The sequence below is a fragment of the Schistocerca serialis genome, chromosome 3 (assembly GCF_023864345.2).
Source record: "Schistocerca serialis cubense isolate TAMUIC-IGC-003099 chromosome 3, iqSchSeri2.2, whole genome shotgun sequence".
In the NCBI taxonomy this organism is placed as follows: Eukaryota; Metazoa; Arthropoda; class Insecta; order Orthoptera; family Acrididae; genus Schistocerca; species Schistocerca serialis.
The window spans coordinates 583,557,447-583,576,724 of record NC_064640.1 but is presented as its reverse complement, the minus strand read 5'-3'; positions in this window follow the sequence as shown (position 1 = coordinate 583,576,724).

The following is a 19,278-nucleotide window of genomic DNA, read 5'->3' as shown; positions in this document are numbered from 1 at the left end:
AATGGAATTCACGTTCTTGCTGGATATGGCAACACAGAACCAAGCGCAATGATCCATTAGCGCAGAAATTGCATCTAACGCAAGTGTTACAGCTAAAGCAGGGACCTCTACATCGTTTGAAAAGATTGTACCTATACCAATTTTCGAAATACCAGAGAACAGAATGAAGAATATAGCATCGGTGTTGAAAGACCAGGAAACTTACGAAATTTAAGGAAGCGGAACATAAGAGGACTGACACAAGAAAAAAGGAGTCCTCCTATCACTAAACGATGGAGGAAAGTAAAATAGATTGCTGAACACAATGCCTGTGTTGTGTGTCAAAGAAACCACTACGAAAAAAAAGTACCACGAGTAGACTGGATTCAGTGCATTCACTGTGAGAAAAGGCTTCATAAGACATGCACAGATGAAGCAGATATGTGTAACGACTCTGCTGTAAAACAGTAAAGATAAACAGTATAATGGTCGGTAATTGGAATACAATATATATGTGGTGTCACCGCCAGACACCACACTTGCTAGGTGGTAGCTTTAAATCGGCCGCGGTCCATTAGTACATGTCGGACCCGCGTGTCGCCACTGTCAGTGATCGCAGACCGAGCGCCACCACACGGCAGGTCTCGAGAGACTTACTAGCACTCGCCCCAGTTGTACGGACGACTTAGCTAGCGATGCAACACTGACGAAGCCTCGCTTATTTGCAGAGAAGATAGTTTGAATAGCCTTCAGCTAAGTCAATGGCTACGACCTAGCAAGGCGCAATAGCAATTGATAGTTATCGTGTGAAGCATGTCTGATCAAGAACGATGTATACAAATGATGGATTAAAGTTAAGTATTCCAGAAGCTACGTACTTTTATTTATAGCATTCATTACGTATCCTGTTCCAGACCTCACGCCATCCTGCGTGAGCTTATAGCGTGCATTTCGGCCTTCTCTAGCAATATAACAAGTGGCGACGAGGCTTAAAAGAGGATTTCGCGTTCGCATTGCTCTAATTTACTTGTGTCATGGCTTCGCCACAATCTCCAGATGTACTGTCCGAATTTTATCGCTTGCAGAATCAGCAGACGCAGGCGTTATTGGATGCCCTTGGACAGCTCGTCCAGGGTCAACGTGCAATGCAAACCGATGAGGCAGCCGCCGCTTCACCGCTACCGCAGCCACAACATGCTGTTGCACCCCCGTTTCGGCACTACGATGCGGAGGTGAAAACCTGGACGGAGTGGTCACGCCAGTTTGGATTTCATCTCGCCGCCTACAGAATTCAAGGTAACGAGCGGCAGCCTCATTTATTGGCGTGTGTAGGGGTGCAAACGTACCGTGTGATAGTGAAATTATTTCCCCGACGCGATGGGGGTCAACCCTTCGGCCCCTCCTGTCTCTTTACGGGCGCATACACCGCATGTTGGCGTGCACCCTGGACTAGGTTTTCAGGCGTTTCCTAGCTCCCCTCGGACCGAATGGCCGGGTGCGGGTGGCACAGCCTCGCCTGTTGTTAGGCTCCCCACCTCATCGCATACGCCAACATGGGGTCCTCCCCATGGCGGCCGGAAGCCTTATAACACGACCGTTCGCCGATTTGCGGGGGAGGAATGTGGTGTCACCGCCAGACACCACACTTGCTAGGTGGTAGCTTTAAATCGGCCGCGGTCCATTAGTACATGTCGGACCCGCGTGTCGCCACTGTCAGTGATCGCAGACCGAGCGCCACCACACGGCAGGTCTCGAGAGACTTACTAGCACTCGCCCCAGTTGTACAGACGACTTAGCTAGCGATGCAACACTGACGAAGCCTCGCTTATTTGCAGAGAAGATAGTTAGAATAGCCTTCAGCTAAGTCAATGGCTACGACCTAGCAAGGCGCCATAGCAATTGATAGTTATCGTATGAAGCATGTCTCATCAAGAACGATGTATACAAATGATGGATTAAAGTTAAGTATTCCAGGAGCTACGTACTTTTCTTTATAGCATTCATTACGTATCCTGTTTCAGACCTCACGCCATCCTGCGTGAGCTTATAGCGTGCATTTCGGCCTTCTCTAGCAATATAACAATATACTTTTATTGTGTATTCTTTGACCATAAAATGTACAGTAAATGTGTTGATGGTATCGAATTTCTTTCGCCATCTTCCCCCAATCTTCGGAGTAAGATACCTGTTAGTCCGACCTGAAAAAAAAAAATTACTACGGCACATGAAAGTTACGAATGTATTATAGACACTGGATTTCGGTTTGATGAAACCTTTCGCAACGTATGTGATAAATTTCGTTTTCAAAATCTCAAGATTCATGTCTTAATTTCACGTAGAAGCAAAAAAATATCGCATCTGCCGCCGAATTACTATAAGAAAATGAAGTAACTATGAGACCGAATTTCACCTGGGCATTCTCGTGCTTACACCAAAGTAGATTTGTCCTTGTGTTCTAATTTTACAATAGTAGCGACGTAACATAGGCTTAGAAGTGATGCTGAGCCGATAAGAGCAGTCCAAAGACGTAAACAGCGTTTTGCTGTACGGCGGCCGGGGTGGTCGGTACTTAATTGTCGGATGGATCGTGTTCAGCGGGCCGGTTTGTTTCTGCACTCTGCGCCACGGCGCATCAGTGTAATTGAATTACAAATGTGGGCCACATTGGCGGCGCGCGGGAACCGGTGTTTCGCTGCTCGGCCGCGCACGTCGGTCACCCTGTTCAAACGTCGCTACTTTGTCTCCCCGAGACTTGTCGACTGAGGTCCTCTCCCGCGGAAAAGCAGCCTGGCTGCTCGTGAATCTTGACAGCTCAATCCGGCACAAGTGAGTAGCATCAGCTCTTGCCCGCACTTTTGCTTCTCCGCATCTTATAGCTAGTAGGCTGCGACAGTGATATAATTCTTCATCTGCAAGAAACATCATCATACTCCTGTGATTTTCCAGAGGTTTCAGGACTACACTGGCTCAAGTCTTGTTTGCGACTGTTGTGCTGTAATCATTTGCTATAACTGTGAGATGTGGTTGCGTCGTACTGTCAGTGGTGAGAAGACATAAGCGGGATGTTCGAGATTCCTGATTCCAAATCACAGACAAAGTGCCAAAAAATCTGGAAGAGAAATTAACGGCTTCCTGAGTCGGGAAACGTCCAAAACCTAGGAGAGTTCATTAGCATACGCCTTGATTTCATTTCAGAGCATGGCACATCTCATTAGTCGTCAAGAACCTACTTGCAATATTTCTTGACATTGGGAAACGGCACTGAGATATGTGCGGCTGGTTGTGATTACCGAGCACGAAATGTTCCCTAAAGACAGTTGTTAGTGAACTATTTGCTTCTGACGATGTGTATAACGTTTCAAAGAGACCATGACCAACGTTCTTCTGTAGTCACAACTGTATACAGAATTCCTTTCTTGAGTTCTTTCCTACGATTTATGTTAATTTCTATTAAGCGTTACCAATTCGTAAATGGCTGCTGCAGTGTTATATAAATAACGTGTAGGGTATAATGTAGAAGTTAAAATGTCACCATAATGCCATCAATGAACTTTATGCCTAGATTTTGAAAATGAAAATCACAAATCGGAACACAGTGAAAACACTGTAGAGATTTTACACAAAATATCTAAAGGAAGTATTATGAATATTTTGGGAGAATTAGAGATATAAAGACATACTAGAATTTCCCAAATGATTTGCTCAATTAAGAAAATGACCTAAAACATAAGCCCTACTCAGAAAAAATTATTCAAATCTTCGACAACGAGAAAGGATTAACATCTGAAATAACTGATCATGCATATACAAAATACCTTAAGCACATAATATCTATGCAACAAACACACAACTGCTGACGCGCAAAGATGAGAAATCTGTAAGGATATTGCATCTAAGGAACAAACTGTCATATGGCTGTCAAAAAAACTCATACTACAAAAAACTACGTGATTGTAGTAACATTATTGTATATCAGACAGATCACAACTGTGCGCTGGATGCCATGTGACCGTCAATTACACCCGGACGTAAGTATAAATACAATTTACAGGAACGCCGTTACTGATCGTACGTAAGAAGTAAATAAGATTCACTGTTCATAACACCCTGTCGCACACTTGAAAAAGGTATTGTAAGAAACAGACAAGTTTGTTCTCCAGAAATCTGTAAGTATAAGCAGATAAAGATTACATTGCAGCTACTGGAACAGAGTTTTTACATAATGTTATACTTTTCGGTCATATGTCATCACTCGTCAATGTAAACTGCATAGATACGTTTGGCTGACATCACGGCTATGATTTCTGGGTATTGCTTAGATCCTTCATGCTTTCTCATTTGTCTGTCTGGCTAGTTGTGTATCACTCCACAATGACCGGAAGGTTGAGCTCAGAATGGTGATAAGACATTAGTATTATTCATCACATACCTTGTTTCCAAGATTTTTCAGCTAAGATGCATTTCAGTACGAAAACGTATTAGATTTTTCACTATTGACGTATGGTAATTTCTTATCAACTCTTACTCTGTGTCGTGGAATTAATCCAGCACTGAGTATCACAAGTGATTTAGCAAGTATGTCAACTGCATTTCGAAACGTATTGTTTCAAGTTATACATTAGCACTTCTTTTCGGAATTTATAGCCCATTTTTGTGCCTTGCTAAGGCATACTTCTCTGATGCTTAAGCTTCACTACGTATTTGACCATGAAAATCAGTCCTACTTCTAGTTTCATAAATGAAAATGCATGTAATTGTCAAAAGATCGCCACTTTAAATGATTTAAAATGGTCACATATAATTCGCTATTGATAACTACCTTTACTGATTACTGAATATATACATCAGACTCTATACCTCCCCATACGATGTATTAGTACGCAACAAAAGGCCTTAGCATCTTCAACAGTGTCCATCTTGAATCTTAATTAATTAATTGTCGTTTGATTAGAAAATGTTCTGATGTCTCTGCCTGTCGTACTCTTTAACAATTTCCACCATGTTATTATCATAATTACGGTTCTGCATGTTCGTCTCTCTTATTACGTCAAAATTTAAATACTTGTTCACAAAAATATTTTATTTTACAGGAACCTCTCTTGTGAAAGATGATGATTTTTTATTTAAAAACAAAATATGCCCTATTCAAAGACTGTACTTTGAGCCCCATAATTTGCATGTGAAACTTTTCTAATAACTCTGTTCGTGCCAGTATAAACATCTTTTCACCGTCAAGTTCTTTCTCTGTCAGTTTTTATAACAAATCCATGATCCAATGGGAGTTCCTGACACAGATACATAACACCCAATTCAGTGAGGCAATGTTTTTGTAATGAGTAACATTTAGCAATTAGTTATAGCCATGTGATTATTCCACTGGAACACTTTAAGTTTATTTAGATTTGTGTATGTATTTTCTATCTGCTAGGTTCAATAAGTGTGTTAAATTATTTCATTTAGTGGACTTGCAGTGTTTCCTGTCAGATAAAGCCGGCCGTCGTGGCCGAGCGGTTCTAGGCACTTCAGTCCGGAACCGCGCGACTGCTACGCTCACAGGTTCGAATCCTGCCTCGGGGATGGATGTGTGACGTCCTTAGGTTAGTTAGGTTTAAGTAGTTCTGAGTTCTAGGGGACTGATGACCTCAGATGTTAAGTCCAATAGTGCTCAGAGCCATTTGAACCTTTCAGATAAAACATTAACGAACAGTACCATCAATAAATGCATTCAAACATCTGTTTCATATAATAATTACATTAACTACAGTTAAGCCTCCATATCCTGATAGTTATCAGATTGTAATTTATTATTATTGTTAGTATTGGCATTTGGCCATCGCCATACAGCCGTCCATCACATTTACACAGTATATTTCTACTATGAACCTAGTAAATTGCTATTTACAAAAATATTTAGGATATCAATAAATGGTTGATACATGTCACCACTATAAACTAATCTTAGAGGGATTTCGCCACAATAATAAAAAAAGAAAAAGAGGAATACATAAAACTTTAAAATGTGTGTGAATTCCAAAGGGAACAAACTGCTGAGGTCATCGGTCCCTAGGCTTACACACTACTTAAATTAACATACATTAACTTATGCTAAGAACAAAACAAACACCCGTGCCTAATGGAGGACGCAAACCACAGGCGGAAGGGGTAGCGCAATCCGTGATATGGAGCCTCTAACCACGCGGTCACTCCGCGCGGCAAGGAAAACATAGCATTGAATTAAAAAATATTAAATAAAATAAAAATGTTTCACACATCATTTACACTGATTTACTAGATAGTTAGGTCACGAATCTTTCATATTTAAAATCATATTTGATGCTAGTGCATTCTTTTGGGTTGAAAACAACACTGCAGTCGACGTCGAAGGAGGAATCTGTGCGTTAACCAGTTCTCTAACAAATCATTTTTGTTGCGTCTTGTATCTGATACACGAGAACAATGGATGATTCACGTCTCCTTCTTTATTGCATAATTCACATAATGTAGATTCCTTCAATCCTATTCGGAACAGATGGATTTAGTATTTGCCATAATTTAAGCGCATGCGAGTGATCGTTGTTATGAATCGTCTGCTCCCAATGTAATTCATCGTCTGCTGCCAATCATTAAACAAAGGGGATAACGCTATTTTAAGCTGCAGCTGGCCATTTTATGCTCCTTATGATATCTTGGTCGAATTCCATTGCGTTTGCAAGTTGTTTCTCGCTTTTCCGTTGATTAAGCGTATTATTTCTTGATAAAGAAGTCTCTCATTTAGGATTTCACTTAAGTTCATTAGTCGCTTCACTAAGCTGTCTATTATTTCGTTATGAAAGATGTCGCTGAGCCCTAGAATCTACAAGAAATTTGTTACTATTCCTAACTGATTATTCGTAACTTCTTTTTTAAGAACGACTGTAATTATAGGTGACACATTGTTTTCCATTTTGGTTTTTTAACACTCGTTAGTACACTTAGGGAATGCGTTAATAGAACCATACTGCTTCGTCTGCAAGATCTGGCGAACTTTATTTTTTCTCTAACTGCGATCGCTTCCGCGTAATGGTTTGCTGCCCCTCTCGGTATAGAATATCGGCTTGATAATTTTCTGCTGGGTTGTATATCATCATTCAAGATATTTCATTATCACTGCCTGTCTTATATTTCCAGAGAAATAGTTAAATTTTTCAGTATCTAATCAATATTTCACTATGCCATCGATTAAAGGATGTCCTGTCTGTGAAATTCACTTCAAAATGAATTATGTTCAAGTTTCTCCCCGTCTCATAGTCAGTGGTGGTTGTCTCGCCTCAACAAGGAGAGCATCGGTAGATATGGATAACACAGATCCAATGCATAATCGAATACAGTTATACAGAAGTTTTCCTAGCTTCGATATCGAATTCCCTTCCCCATCATGATGAAATATGCATCCGTAACCAAAGACTGATCTCACAGAAGTCCTATATAAATTGAGCTGGCTACAAATCACAGTGCATTCATCTTTGTTACTACTGTCTTGGAAGAACTATCATATATGTGAGGCCTCCGCGTTAGTCTCGAGTCAATTCCCATGACTGGAAACTTAACTTGACTTCTGAGTGTGATATTTATTTCACCAACATCATATTATCGGGGCGATCTGAAATTATTCTTCGCTTAAAAATAACTATCGATGAATTTTCCAGTGTTATCTCCAGGCTATTCCGTTTGATCCCAATTGTGAGGTTTGATACAGCATGATCCACAATTTCTTTTGCTGTTTCTACGGAATAAGCTGTCGAATACAACCAAAATCATCAGCGAATGCCGGCCGCTCTGGCCGAGCGGTACTAGGCGCTGCAGTGGCACCGCGCTGTTGCTACGGTCACAGGTTCGGATCCTGCCTCGAGCTTGGATGCGTGTGATGCCCTTAGGATAGTTAGGTTTAAGTAGTACTAAGTCTAGGGGACTGGTGACTTTAGATGTTAAGTATCATAGTGATTAGAGCCATTTTAATCATTATGTTTTCACCAGCGAATCGAAAGGTAGACATTGTCGGCGAGAAACATCTTTCAAGCTCTCGCATGTACACTGTGTACAGGAGAGAGCTCAGTACGGCTCCCTGAGGAAAATCCCGTGTCGACAGTCCGAGGATCGAGTACATAATCTGTAAACCTGGTCTCTCGATTAAATGAAGAATTATCTCAGAATTTTATGTATTACATATCCATAGATGACTTTTATTTATCTTGCTTTAGAAGTATCAACTGTGATACTATAAACTGAGCTGAAAATATGTCGTCGAGCACTGCATTTGAACTATAGGAACTGTGACGTGGCGACCAAGCTGTGATGGCTGTGATCGCTCACTTAAGGGCGTGGTGGTCCACATAGTGGCGTGACTAGGATCACGTAAAACTGTCAGTTCTGTGAGCTACTCAGATGCGACTCCATGTCCGCTCGGTTGCAGTCACACAGGGATGAACAGCATTGCACATATTTGTGCACATGCAGCTAAAACTATCGTAACAACGTTGAAACACAACACACCATTTTAATGAGGAGAAAAGGGCGAAGCAGTGGATTTACTGGTTTACTCTGGAGAAGATTCTTAGTCGATTACATTATGCTGCCCTTCCTGGAGTGGTTCAAGTGCCCCTGAACACATAACTAACCTTTAGGTATGATTAGCGGCTACTGGTGACAATCCTTGAGCACGTACAGTGCTTACGATTGTCGCTGGCTGGTAGACTCCTTCTGCGAATCTGAGTAGTTTTTGCAGTCGACAAAAGCTTCATACATTAAGTTGGGATCTAGAATGACGATTGGAAAACGTGTAGTTGATAAAAGCAGGATAACAACGTATACAACCGGCTAAACCAATCTTTGTTATGTGCATCACTTCCTCAGTGTGGAGTTCTGATCTCCCCCAGTCTATAATTGCTTTTAATGCCCGCAAGAAATCCATCCGAGAGCAGCCTTGTGATTACATTCTTTGGAAACGACAAATTGCATGGGGCTGTGTTGTGTCATTGATAGTTATTCTGGTAATACATGTCCCTGATAGCTGCATGTATTTCACTTTACGAATTCAGCACAGTCACACTGATACGTATTACGCAATTAGTATTCTTTAGCTGTCGGCAGTAAGCGTTCGACATAACAGAAAAGGAAGCCCCTAGGTCGACTTGCGCCCAGAAAGGTTGGCTGTCGATGATGGCCTCAGTGATGTTTCGAAAGATCTTCGTGACTGCAGGTGATGGAGGACTTTCGTCTGTGACGGATTCACATCCATAAATAGTCGCCTCGTTTAGTTTTCCTGAATTCGGCGGCTGAACGAGCGGCTTATACCTCCTTAGGTTCAAAAATGGCTCTGAGCACTATGGGACTTAACTTCTGAGATCATCAGCCCCTAGAACTTAGAACTACTTAAACCTAACTAACCTAAGGACATCACACACAGCCATACCCGAGGCCGGCAGGATTCGAACCTGCGACCGTAGCAGCAGCGCGGTTCCGGACTGAAGCGCCTAGAACCGCTCAGCCACTCCAGCCGGCATACCTCCTTAGGGCGACAGCGCAAGTCTCAGGCGTGGTAGGGAGCGACCTCGTCCAGAGTACAGCGATAGACTTCCGACTGTAATCGTCTGCAGTTGACTGGCGTGACACGAACCATTGCGATGGTTGACGTTCGGCGGCGAAGCTGTTGTCGAAAACTCGTCTTTCCCTGCAACAGTGTACAACGTGTCCAAATTGGAAACGTACCAGTTTGTTCTGCTGTGTGCTCCAAATGTCTGTTCTCTTTTGGGGCGTTGTACCAGAGGGAGGAGTTAGTTTTATCTGTGTTGGCAGGGCTCTAAGTTATCGAATGACAACTGCTGCGAAAGTCCGAGTTGGCCGAGTCCAATTTTTTCTGGCGCATCGTCGTTATACCTCTACTTCAACATTCTCTGTTATCTAGTGACGTATGGAGTCGACATTCAGGGCAGATATCTCTTGCTTACTCGGTCCGGCAGTTTTCGCTGCCATAAAATGATGTGTCTCTTCTGTCACTATATGAGACAGGCCAGGTGATGGTCTTCTACAACAGCCATAGGGACCACACTCCCTAGTCTTGTAACATTATTGCACATACGTGTCTTTTTTAACTTCTTTGTCTGTTTTTACTTAATTTAACTTCTGTAGCATCAAGCTCATTGACGTAACATCTACGTGAATATTTTATTCATTGATTATGTCAGTTTAATTAATCTACGGATGTAATTTTAAAAATAATGGTCTGTGAAAGAATAGAAATGTTAAAATTTTACTTGTAGTACTGGTTCATGCACAGGGAAAGTGGGTTTTTAATCATGTGAAACTTAGAGAGAAGTCCCTTCGCAAATAAACTGGTCTGGCGGGAATAGAAAAAGGTGGATTTGGCGATTAATCTGCAAGGCCCCTTTGTGGTAAGAATTAGTCGGTGGTTAGCAGGCAAAATGTTCGCTTCTTGTGAACTGAATGAGGCAAGACGAATTAAAAAGTTATGAAATACAGCCTCGCATGTGGAAGTAATTTGGCTCATTATTCACATCATACTTTGGTTAGCTCTGAACTACGAAAATCCGACGCCAAGACGAGAGTTTGTACAGTTTGTCACACGGAAAGTGCCATGGATGCTCTTGCCGCCTTTTTAGAATAGCCACAGGAGATCGACACTGTCGCCAACTTCATCCCAATTTATCAGTTGAGTACTGTATAACTGCATGGACCAATTATGCGGTTTCTGTTTCAATAATGAATTTCTGTTCTTTAAACTTTGTGTTGAGCACTAGTACTTTACCCTTGGTCACGTACCTACACGTGGTCATAACACAAGTGCTACGATATTTCCGAGTATCCTATTTTGCTGAGCCGCAAAGTCATTTCAGTAAACTTTCACTAGAGTAAATAAAATTTGTGGAGCAGTAAATTTCAAAATCATTCAGTAATCTTAAGGTTTGCACTATTGCACGTATTTTTCATAAAACATTACTTAAAGTTCCACCAAAGTACAGTTGCCAAGAAAGGATTTAAAACACTCAGTTTAAAGATTGTTCTTATTGAAAACTCAGTACATAATTACAGTTACCTGCGAAAAACCATAATAATTTGTATTAGTTACTGGCTAGTAGACTTTGAAGGGCAGGCAGAAGGAGTAATTACTGTGCAGGTCTGGAAGAAATAGTGTTTATAATTTCGTGTGTATATAGTTAATAGCGTTTCTGAAATTGTTTTGTGACTAAAATGTCCAGCGTTGATATGCGTACACAAACAAATTAGTTTCTGTGTCGCAATGCTAACTGTTGAGCCACATTTAAGGTTCATATTACAAATACATCTATAATGAAATGCATTTGCTAGTCCTCTAGCATTTGTGTGGAATAGTAAGCACCTGGCTACAGTCATTCAAACTATACTAGATCCAGGTGCCACATGTTCCAGTAGCATGAGGGAGTGAACGCTCCTTGAGGGCACAACTACTAATAGGAATAGAGAACGTAATTACCTGAAAACTATTTCGACGATAGTATTTTTCAATAATCAAGCTGATAAAAAACCTCTTGCCCAAATTAATATTGCTCCACCCTTAGTAATTATTTACCTATAAGAATCATTAGGTCTCTGCCTTAACACATAGATAGTAAGTGCTATTGAGAGTCAATTGTTAAGAAAAAGGCTAATATTCTTTTTACATTATTCATGCCAAACTACTGTTACATTGGTTGATAAACTGGGCTGTTGCTTGGTATCTTATATCCAAAACGTAATTTCGGTATCAAGTAAAGTCAGTCCCAACAGTTAACTTTCGTTATCAACAGTGCTATTACGTGGTATAGCTTTGCCTAATTAGGCTGGAGACCGTTTTCTTTTATGTAATTGCAATTTACTTTATTACCAATAGAACCACGGCTCGTGGTTCTCCTACTGCATCCTTTCAATAGACATCTTTAGAGAAACGAAAATAGTCCGATACCTTAAGCACTATACGCACGATCACGGTCGAATTACAATCCTTTAACAGGAATAACATTATCGGCGTATTGCTGATTTGGTAGTAGCCGATAGTGTTATTGTCTATCATACTTCTTCTGTCCGAATCTTTTTCTTTTTTATTTCCTCGTTGCACTGGCACCACGTGATGACTTCCTCGGTTGTTGTGACGTCCATCACTCGAAGAGTTTCGTAGATGTTTCTGCGACCCCTTCTATAAACTGTGAGATTTTATCGGGTTCTGTCATATTGAGATTCACAATGTGGCGTAGGACCAAAACATTCCGTATGTAATACTGTGTCGTTTGCCACTGACATCGAAATCTGTTCTTCAATTGATCTTCCTTGAAGCGCACTTGCTGTTGATTGTCACCAAATGATTTCTTCAATTCGACCTGATATTCTACTGAGCTTCTCTTTATTGTTCTCGAACCATTGCTCGGCTGTTTCGTCTAAGTATAAATTTGCCAAATACACCATGTCACACCATCTATTGGGCTTGGCGACTCGGTCGAATCCTTTCAGCTCTTTTGCTGGGTCCTGACTAGTTCTCCGAGAAACAATGATGGATGTCTGATGTACAAATGACTTGCTGCTTTGGAATCCATTGGTTTCCTAAATACACAGGCCTCGCGAATGAACTACTGTCTGAATTCTGGCTTCCCGTACAAGCGACAGCTCTTACATTGTCCGGTAGGAAATATAGTGATGTACTACTTGTTTTGAATTACTGGACGCCTCCACCAAGCACTGCAATGTCGTAACCAGTATCAACTACAGATGCGAAAGCAGGGTCCTCCGTGAAGTACAGCACTTAGCATTAAAGCAGAATTATTACGAACACCAACGCACAGCCAGAACAGAACTGAACTCTTGCACAGAGATTGTTGTTGCTTATACTGACAATGGATATTGCTGACTTTACAAACGTAAGAAATTTCGGGGACTTTCCAGAAAAGGTAAATACCGAGTAACAAATAATTACTTGCGGTAGGGTTTCAACTGTCGCAATGCAGCACGCCAGCCAGCGACGCTACGCAACACCGCGTGTAGCGTAAGTCGCCACAGTATAGCAAACTGCGAGTTATTTTCTGTTTTATGGGAGAAGAACCACGAAGGAACAGTGGAGTTCATGACTGCCCGATTGAACGACTACGAGAGGCAATCAGACACCGGGTTTGAGGAATCATAGCCGCGTTGACCTAAAATGCTTTAAGGAAACGCCGGAAAATCTAAATTGTGAGGCCGAATCCCAGATGTGTATATGATTTTCGCTACAACCGAATTTGTAAGCAGTTTCTTCGCTGGTGATCAGGAGCACTTGGTTAGAGAAAGACTCTTTCACAGTGCTGTTAAACTTACAAACAAATGCTACCACGTAATTTTTGATAAATTGCTACACCCTGAAGCTCGAGTGGCGTTCACTAAATAATGCAAGATTTTTTTCTCGTCTAATTTCGGTTGGAGAAATGTAGATTTTGTTTTGGGACGTTATGGAGTAGTAGCCCGCTTCAGCCCCTACTGTTTCATGAAGTTCCGATATTTGGCGACATTATGCGTAGCCTTCAAAATGGCGTCTGACGGAGAGCTGTCAGTGAGTTTCTTACGGCGGAAAACCAGAGTACCGCAGATGTTCATAGGCCCTTGCAGAATGTCTTCGGAGACCTGGCAATGAACAAAAGAGTGGTGAGTCGTTGGGCGACGCGTCTGTAATCATCGGTACGGGGTCGCGCATTCCTATACGATCTCCCGTGTGCCGGCATAATGCACAGAACTGTGACTCAAGCAATGTTAGAACGTGCGGCCACTCTCATTCGAGGTGATCGAGGTGATCGACGTATCACATTCAAACACCTCACTCCTCAACTAGTCTCTTTTGGTTGTTTTGAAGCACTCGTACACCAGTTGGGGTTCTACGCCGCTTAACAGATGACCATAAAGAGCAACGAAGGACCATCTCTGCGGAGTTGCTTGCGCATTACGAGGCTGATGATGACAAATTTTTCTCCATCGTCGTCACAGTTGATGAAACAAAGGTTCATCACTTCGAACCGGAAATAAAGTGGCAATCCATGTGGTGGCGCCGCACCACCTCTCCTCCAAAACGAAGTTCAAAGCCACACACTCAGCCGGTAAAGTCATGGCGACAGTTCTCTGGGACTCTGTCTTGAACTCACAAAACCTCACTTCTGGTGATGGATATCGGCTGCCAACTGGCCCGCTGAAACTACCACTCTATATTCCGGTCTCTCACTTTCCGACTTCCATCTGTTTGGCGTAATGAAGAATGCAGTCCACGAGAAACAGTACGTGGGTGGTGGGGAGGTTTTTGGGGCAGCAAAATGTTGGTTCCGACGTTGACCAGTACATGGCAGTGAGCCGGTATGTACGTACCAGTCCGTTGTATGGAATCATCGTGGTAATATAGGTAGATGCGAAGCAGAATGACAGAAAGGAGCAATCGTGTTTAAATACCATGATAGAAATTGTTCGAGTTGTTGTTATATCAACTCTGACTGTCCAACGTGTCTACACGGAACAGCGCGTCATTCACAGTTACGTAACACAGAGTAAGTAAATCTGTAAAAATATTCTAACTGACAGCGACCAGAGACGATTTTCACGCCTTGCCCGTGACAACTGGTTTTAACCCCACAGTTGTTACGCAATACAGATCCTTCTCAAACAACATCCGAGCAGCATTAAGAAGAGAACTGCATCCTGCGGGTATTTGATGTCGGGTACATCGCCAGAGGCATCGGATCACAGCCGTCGCTATCCTCAGCGGTCCCCACAACACAGCACATAACAGTTGGTGATGAGAGGCTCGTAGTGTGGCTCGATGAACCACGATTTGTCTCTTTTCAAATAATGACACTTCTGCGATGTTTTCAAGGTGTCTTTGTACCAAGACTAGGAAATACTCAATTAGAGTACCATTAACATGGACCAGGCTATTTACTTCAACATCTTTATCACACCTCAGCATTTGTGATTTCAAATAAATAAAATACCATGATAGAAATTGTTCGAGTTGTTGTTATATCAACTCTGACTGTCCAACGTGTCTACACGGAACAGCGCGTCATTCACAGTTACGTAACACAGAGTAAGTAAATCTGTAAAAATATTCTAACTGACAGCGACCAGAGACGATTTTCACGCCTTGCCCGTGACAACTGGCGTAATGAAGAATGCAGTCCACGAGAAACAGTAGGTTATTGGGGCAGCAAAATGTTGGTTCCGACGTTGACCAGTACGTGGAAATCTGCCGTTTGATTTTGATAACTTAATTTAGGAAATGCCGATATCTCATTACACTGAAGCTCCAAAGACCCTGGCATAGGCATGCGTATTCAAATACAGAGATATGTGAACAGGCAGAATAAGGCACTGCAGTCGGATACGCCTATATAAGACAAGATGTGCCTGGCGCTGTAGTTAGATCGGTTACTGCTGGTACAATGGCAGGTTATCAAGGTTTAATTGAGTTTGTGAAGTGGTGTTATAGCCGGCGCACGAGAGATGGAACACAGCACTTCCGAGGTCGCGATGAAGTGGGAATTTCCCCATACGACCACTTCTCGAGTGTACCATGAATATCAGGAATCCGGTAAAACATCAAATCTCCGACATCGCTGCGGTAGGAAAAACATCCTGAAAAAAGAGACCAATGACGACTGAAGAGAATCCTTCAGCGTGACAGAAGTACAACGCTTCCGTAAATTGGTGTTGATTTCAATCCAGGGCTATCAAGAAGTGTCAGCGTGCGAACGATTCAACCAAACATCATCGATGTGGGCTTTCGGAACCGAAGGCCCACTCGCCACCTTGATGGCAGCTGGAGACAAAGCTTTACGCCTCGTCTGAGACTGTCAACACCGACAAGGGACTTGATGACTGGAAACATGTTGCCTGGTCGGAGGAGTCTCGTTTCAAATTGTATCGAGCGGATGGACGTGTACGGGGATGGAGACAACCTCATGAGTCCGTGGACCATGCATGTCAACAGGGGAGTTTTCAAGTGGCTGGAGACTCTGTAACTGTGTGGGGCGTGTGCAGTTGGAGTGATATGGGACCCCTGATACGTCTAGATAAGAATCTACAGGTGCCACGTACGTAAGCACCCTGTCTGATCACCTGTATCCATTCATGACCGTTGTGCATTCCGAGAGACTTGGGTAATTCCAGCAGGATAATGTGACATCCCACAAGTCCAGAAATGCTACGGAGTGGCTCCAGGGGCACTTTCCTGAGTTTAAACACTTCCGCTGGCCAAACATGAATATTGCTTAACATATCTGGGATATCTTGCAACGTGCTGAGCAGAAGACATCTCAACCACATCGTACTCTTATGGATTCATGGATAGCCCTGCAGGATTAATGGTGTGAATTCCCTCCAGCACTACTTCAGACATTAGTCGAGTCCATTCCAAGTCATGTTGCGGCACATCTACTTGCTCGCGGGGGCCCTACACGATATAAGGTACTTGTGCCAGTTTCTTTGGCTCTTAAGTGTATATTCAGTCATGGTTGGAGATACAAGGGCGGTTATCCCGTGCAGATGTGCCGTGAGACGAGAACATACAACTTTAAGTGTATCAAGAGCGCTCTCAGCGTGGCACCCCGGCTGCTGGATAATATAAACCATGAGATGCGTTCGATTATTCCACCTTAGGCCGTAAAAAGTAAAATTAAGTGAGGTGATAGAGATGAACTTTGAAACATCAAGTTGCGAATTTGCCACACTTCGCGGGAGACTATATGCAGTTAACTGTGTTTACTTCTGCCGCACGGGAAGGTTCACATAAACCGGTCGATGGACACGCGCAAGCACCAAGGGAAGAGAACGCGGCATATTTCTGGCTTTTTATCGTTGAGTTCTGAACCAGCTTTCTGGAGGACCACGCAGAGATCTAGAAAATAGCGATCGAGTAGCAATGAAGTTCTTCTCTTGCAGTTGCCAACTGTATCTGGTGGGGCACAGGTAAATACTTAAATCTTAATAACGGCTAACGGTCTACATGACAATCAGATCTACCATAAGACAGTCGTTTCATGAAGCTGAAGGACGAACTCCTAGTTTACCGTTCAGTAACAGTTCGTCCTTGAAAGTCTGGTAGCATGATCAATGGAATTGAAAGTTAGGAACAGACCAAATGGATTCATTACGCGTCGTAGAAGAGTTTGTACAGCGAGTAAATGATGACTATAACACTGCACCGTATAAGCTTTCGGACCATATCAGACACAATGCAAATGTTACACTATGAAAGGTGTTTCGAAATTCTCATTGCATACTTTGAGGGCTTGTAGTGGGGAGCTATTGGTAATCATTTTAGAAGGGATTTCATGTTAGGAAACGCAGGAATAACGACACATTTCTACTCTCCCGTGTCTGCAGGATGAAAGGCCACCAGCAGTTTACCGTGACTTTTCAGTTATTACATTTATAGTCAACTAAAGGGGTAACAATGTCCAATGCTAAGATATAAAACAATACGCGTAGTATTCAATTGGCACACTGATACGAGGTATATCTTTTCCCAAAGATTATTATTAGTTTGTGCCACTTAGCATCAGCAATGAGCATTGTTACCACGTTAATTAATTGGTTGTAAATATATAATTAGCGAATTTGCAGTAAATTATTATTGTCCCGCGATTGAGCAGAGACTGGAAAGTGTAATACATTATCGTATATACGAGGGTCGTCCACAAAGTAAGTTCCGTTTGCTTATATAAAACAAACGTGTACAGATACAGAAAAAATATTTATTGTACAAAAATCTACAACTGTTAAACTACTTTTCTACGTAGCATCCGAAATTTTGTAGGCACTTGTCATAGCGTGGCCCAAGTTTTTGTATGCCTTTTTTCATAGAAGCCTGCTGCCTGTGTATTCAACCATGTGGTAATACGTTCTTTCAGCTCGTCATCATCGTTGAAGTTTTGACCACCAAGGACAGATTGTATGTGTAAGAAGAGATGAAATTCGCTAGAAGCGAGGTCCGGCCTGTACGGAGGATGATCAAACGTGTCCCAGTGAAATTCCCGTTACAGTTGTTTGCTCACATTCGCCGTGTGAGGTCGGGCTTTATCGTTCTTCATATAACAGTGTCACCCATCTTCTGTCCATTGAATCACTCACAGCATTTTGTCCGTGAACCTCGCAGATTTACTGATGAATTTCCTTTGGTTTATCTTTCTTTGCTTTTAGAAAACGAATCACAGATCTGATTTCACACGCGGCGGCATTTTCAATTACGTTTGACATTGTAAAGAAGCACTACAAAGCACAAGTTGGCAGCAGGGATCTGAAACTGGCGTACATGTCCTCTCCTTGAGTCAGAGTACCTGCAGCGCATGCTCGGAACTGCGATCCTTGTGCTGCCGCGGATAGAAATAGAAACGGAACTTACTTTCTGGACGACCCTCGTATTTTCTAGTGTAGAGTGGTACAGTTTCGTTCCCGACTATGTGTTGCTAGTTAAGTGGGAGCACAATGTCAAGCATTAGGGACGGATCTTCTCAGAAGGGAGGAGTATGCTGCAACATAAACAAGTCCAAATGTGGATTTGGGGAATTCTTGTAAATTTTTCGCAGCTGTGGCTGGAAAGTAGTAGTTAAGGAACCGATTGTCACATCGGATTGCACGCGCGGCAATATTGATATTTAGCAAACGATTCTGTGAGGCAGGCTTATGAGACCGATGCAGGCGAGAGAGCACGGCCTGTCGGACACTTTACACGAGTGTGAAGTAATCAGAGCAGCTCAGGGTACTGACGTGGTGTGAAGAACCCATACGTTGCAATTATAAGAGCGCCTAGCGACATGCGTGTAGGAGCCGGAGCTGAGGAAAGCTGACGTAAGTATTAAAGAGCACTCCACTTGTTGCCTCTAGAGGAACTACGTCACAGGCATAGGGAAACGACGTATAAATAAGCGATCCCGGAGGCTCAAAGGGAGCAGTCGTGTCGCCATTGTTTGCGTCTAGAGCGGGAGAGAATGATTATTGTTTAAGTTGCAGTACTATCACGACGACCTTCTGGTGTGGATATCGGCTGACAACTGGCGCGCTGAAACTACCACTGACCTCCACTGCACGGACCCTCCATAGCTGTGGTGGGACGGGCCATGCCTTGGAGCTGCACCGGCATGAGGAGCGAGACGGCTGCTAGCCTTCGCTCTCTGGGTGACATCGTCAAGTGAACTCCAGCTTGCCGTCTCCAGTGGCGTGGCTGGGGTTCGAACTCGCGGCTTCCCGAGTGCAGAACTGTCTGCGATCACTGATCGAGCTGCCCTG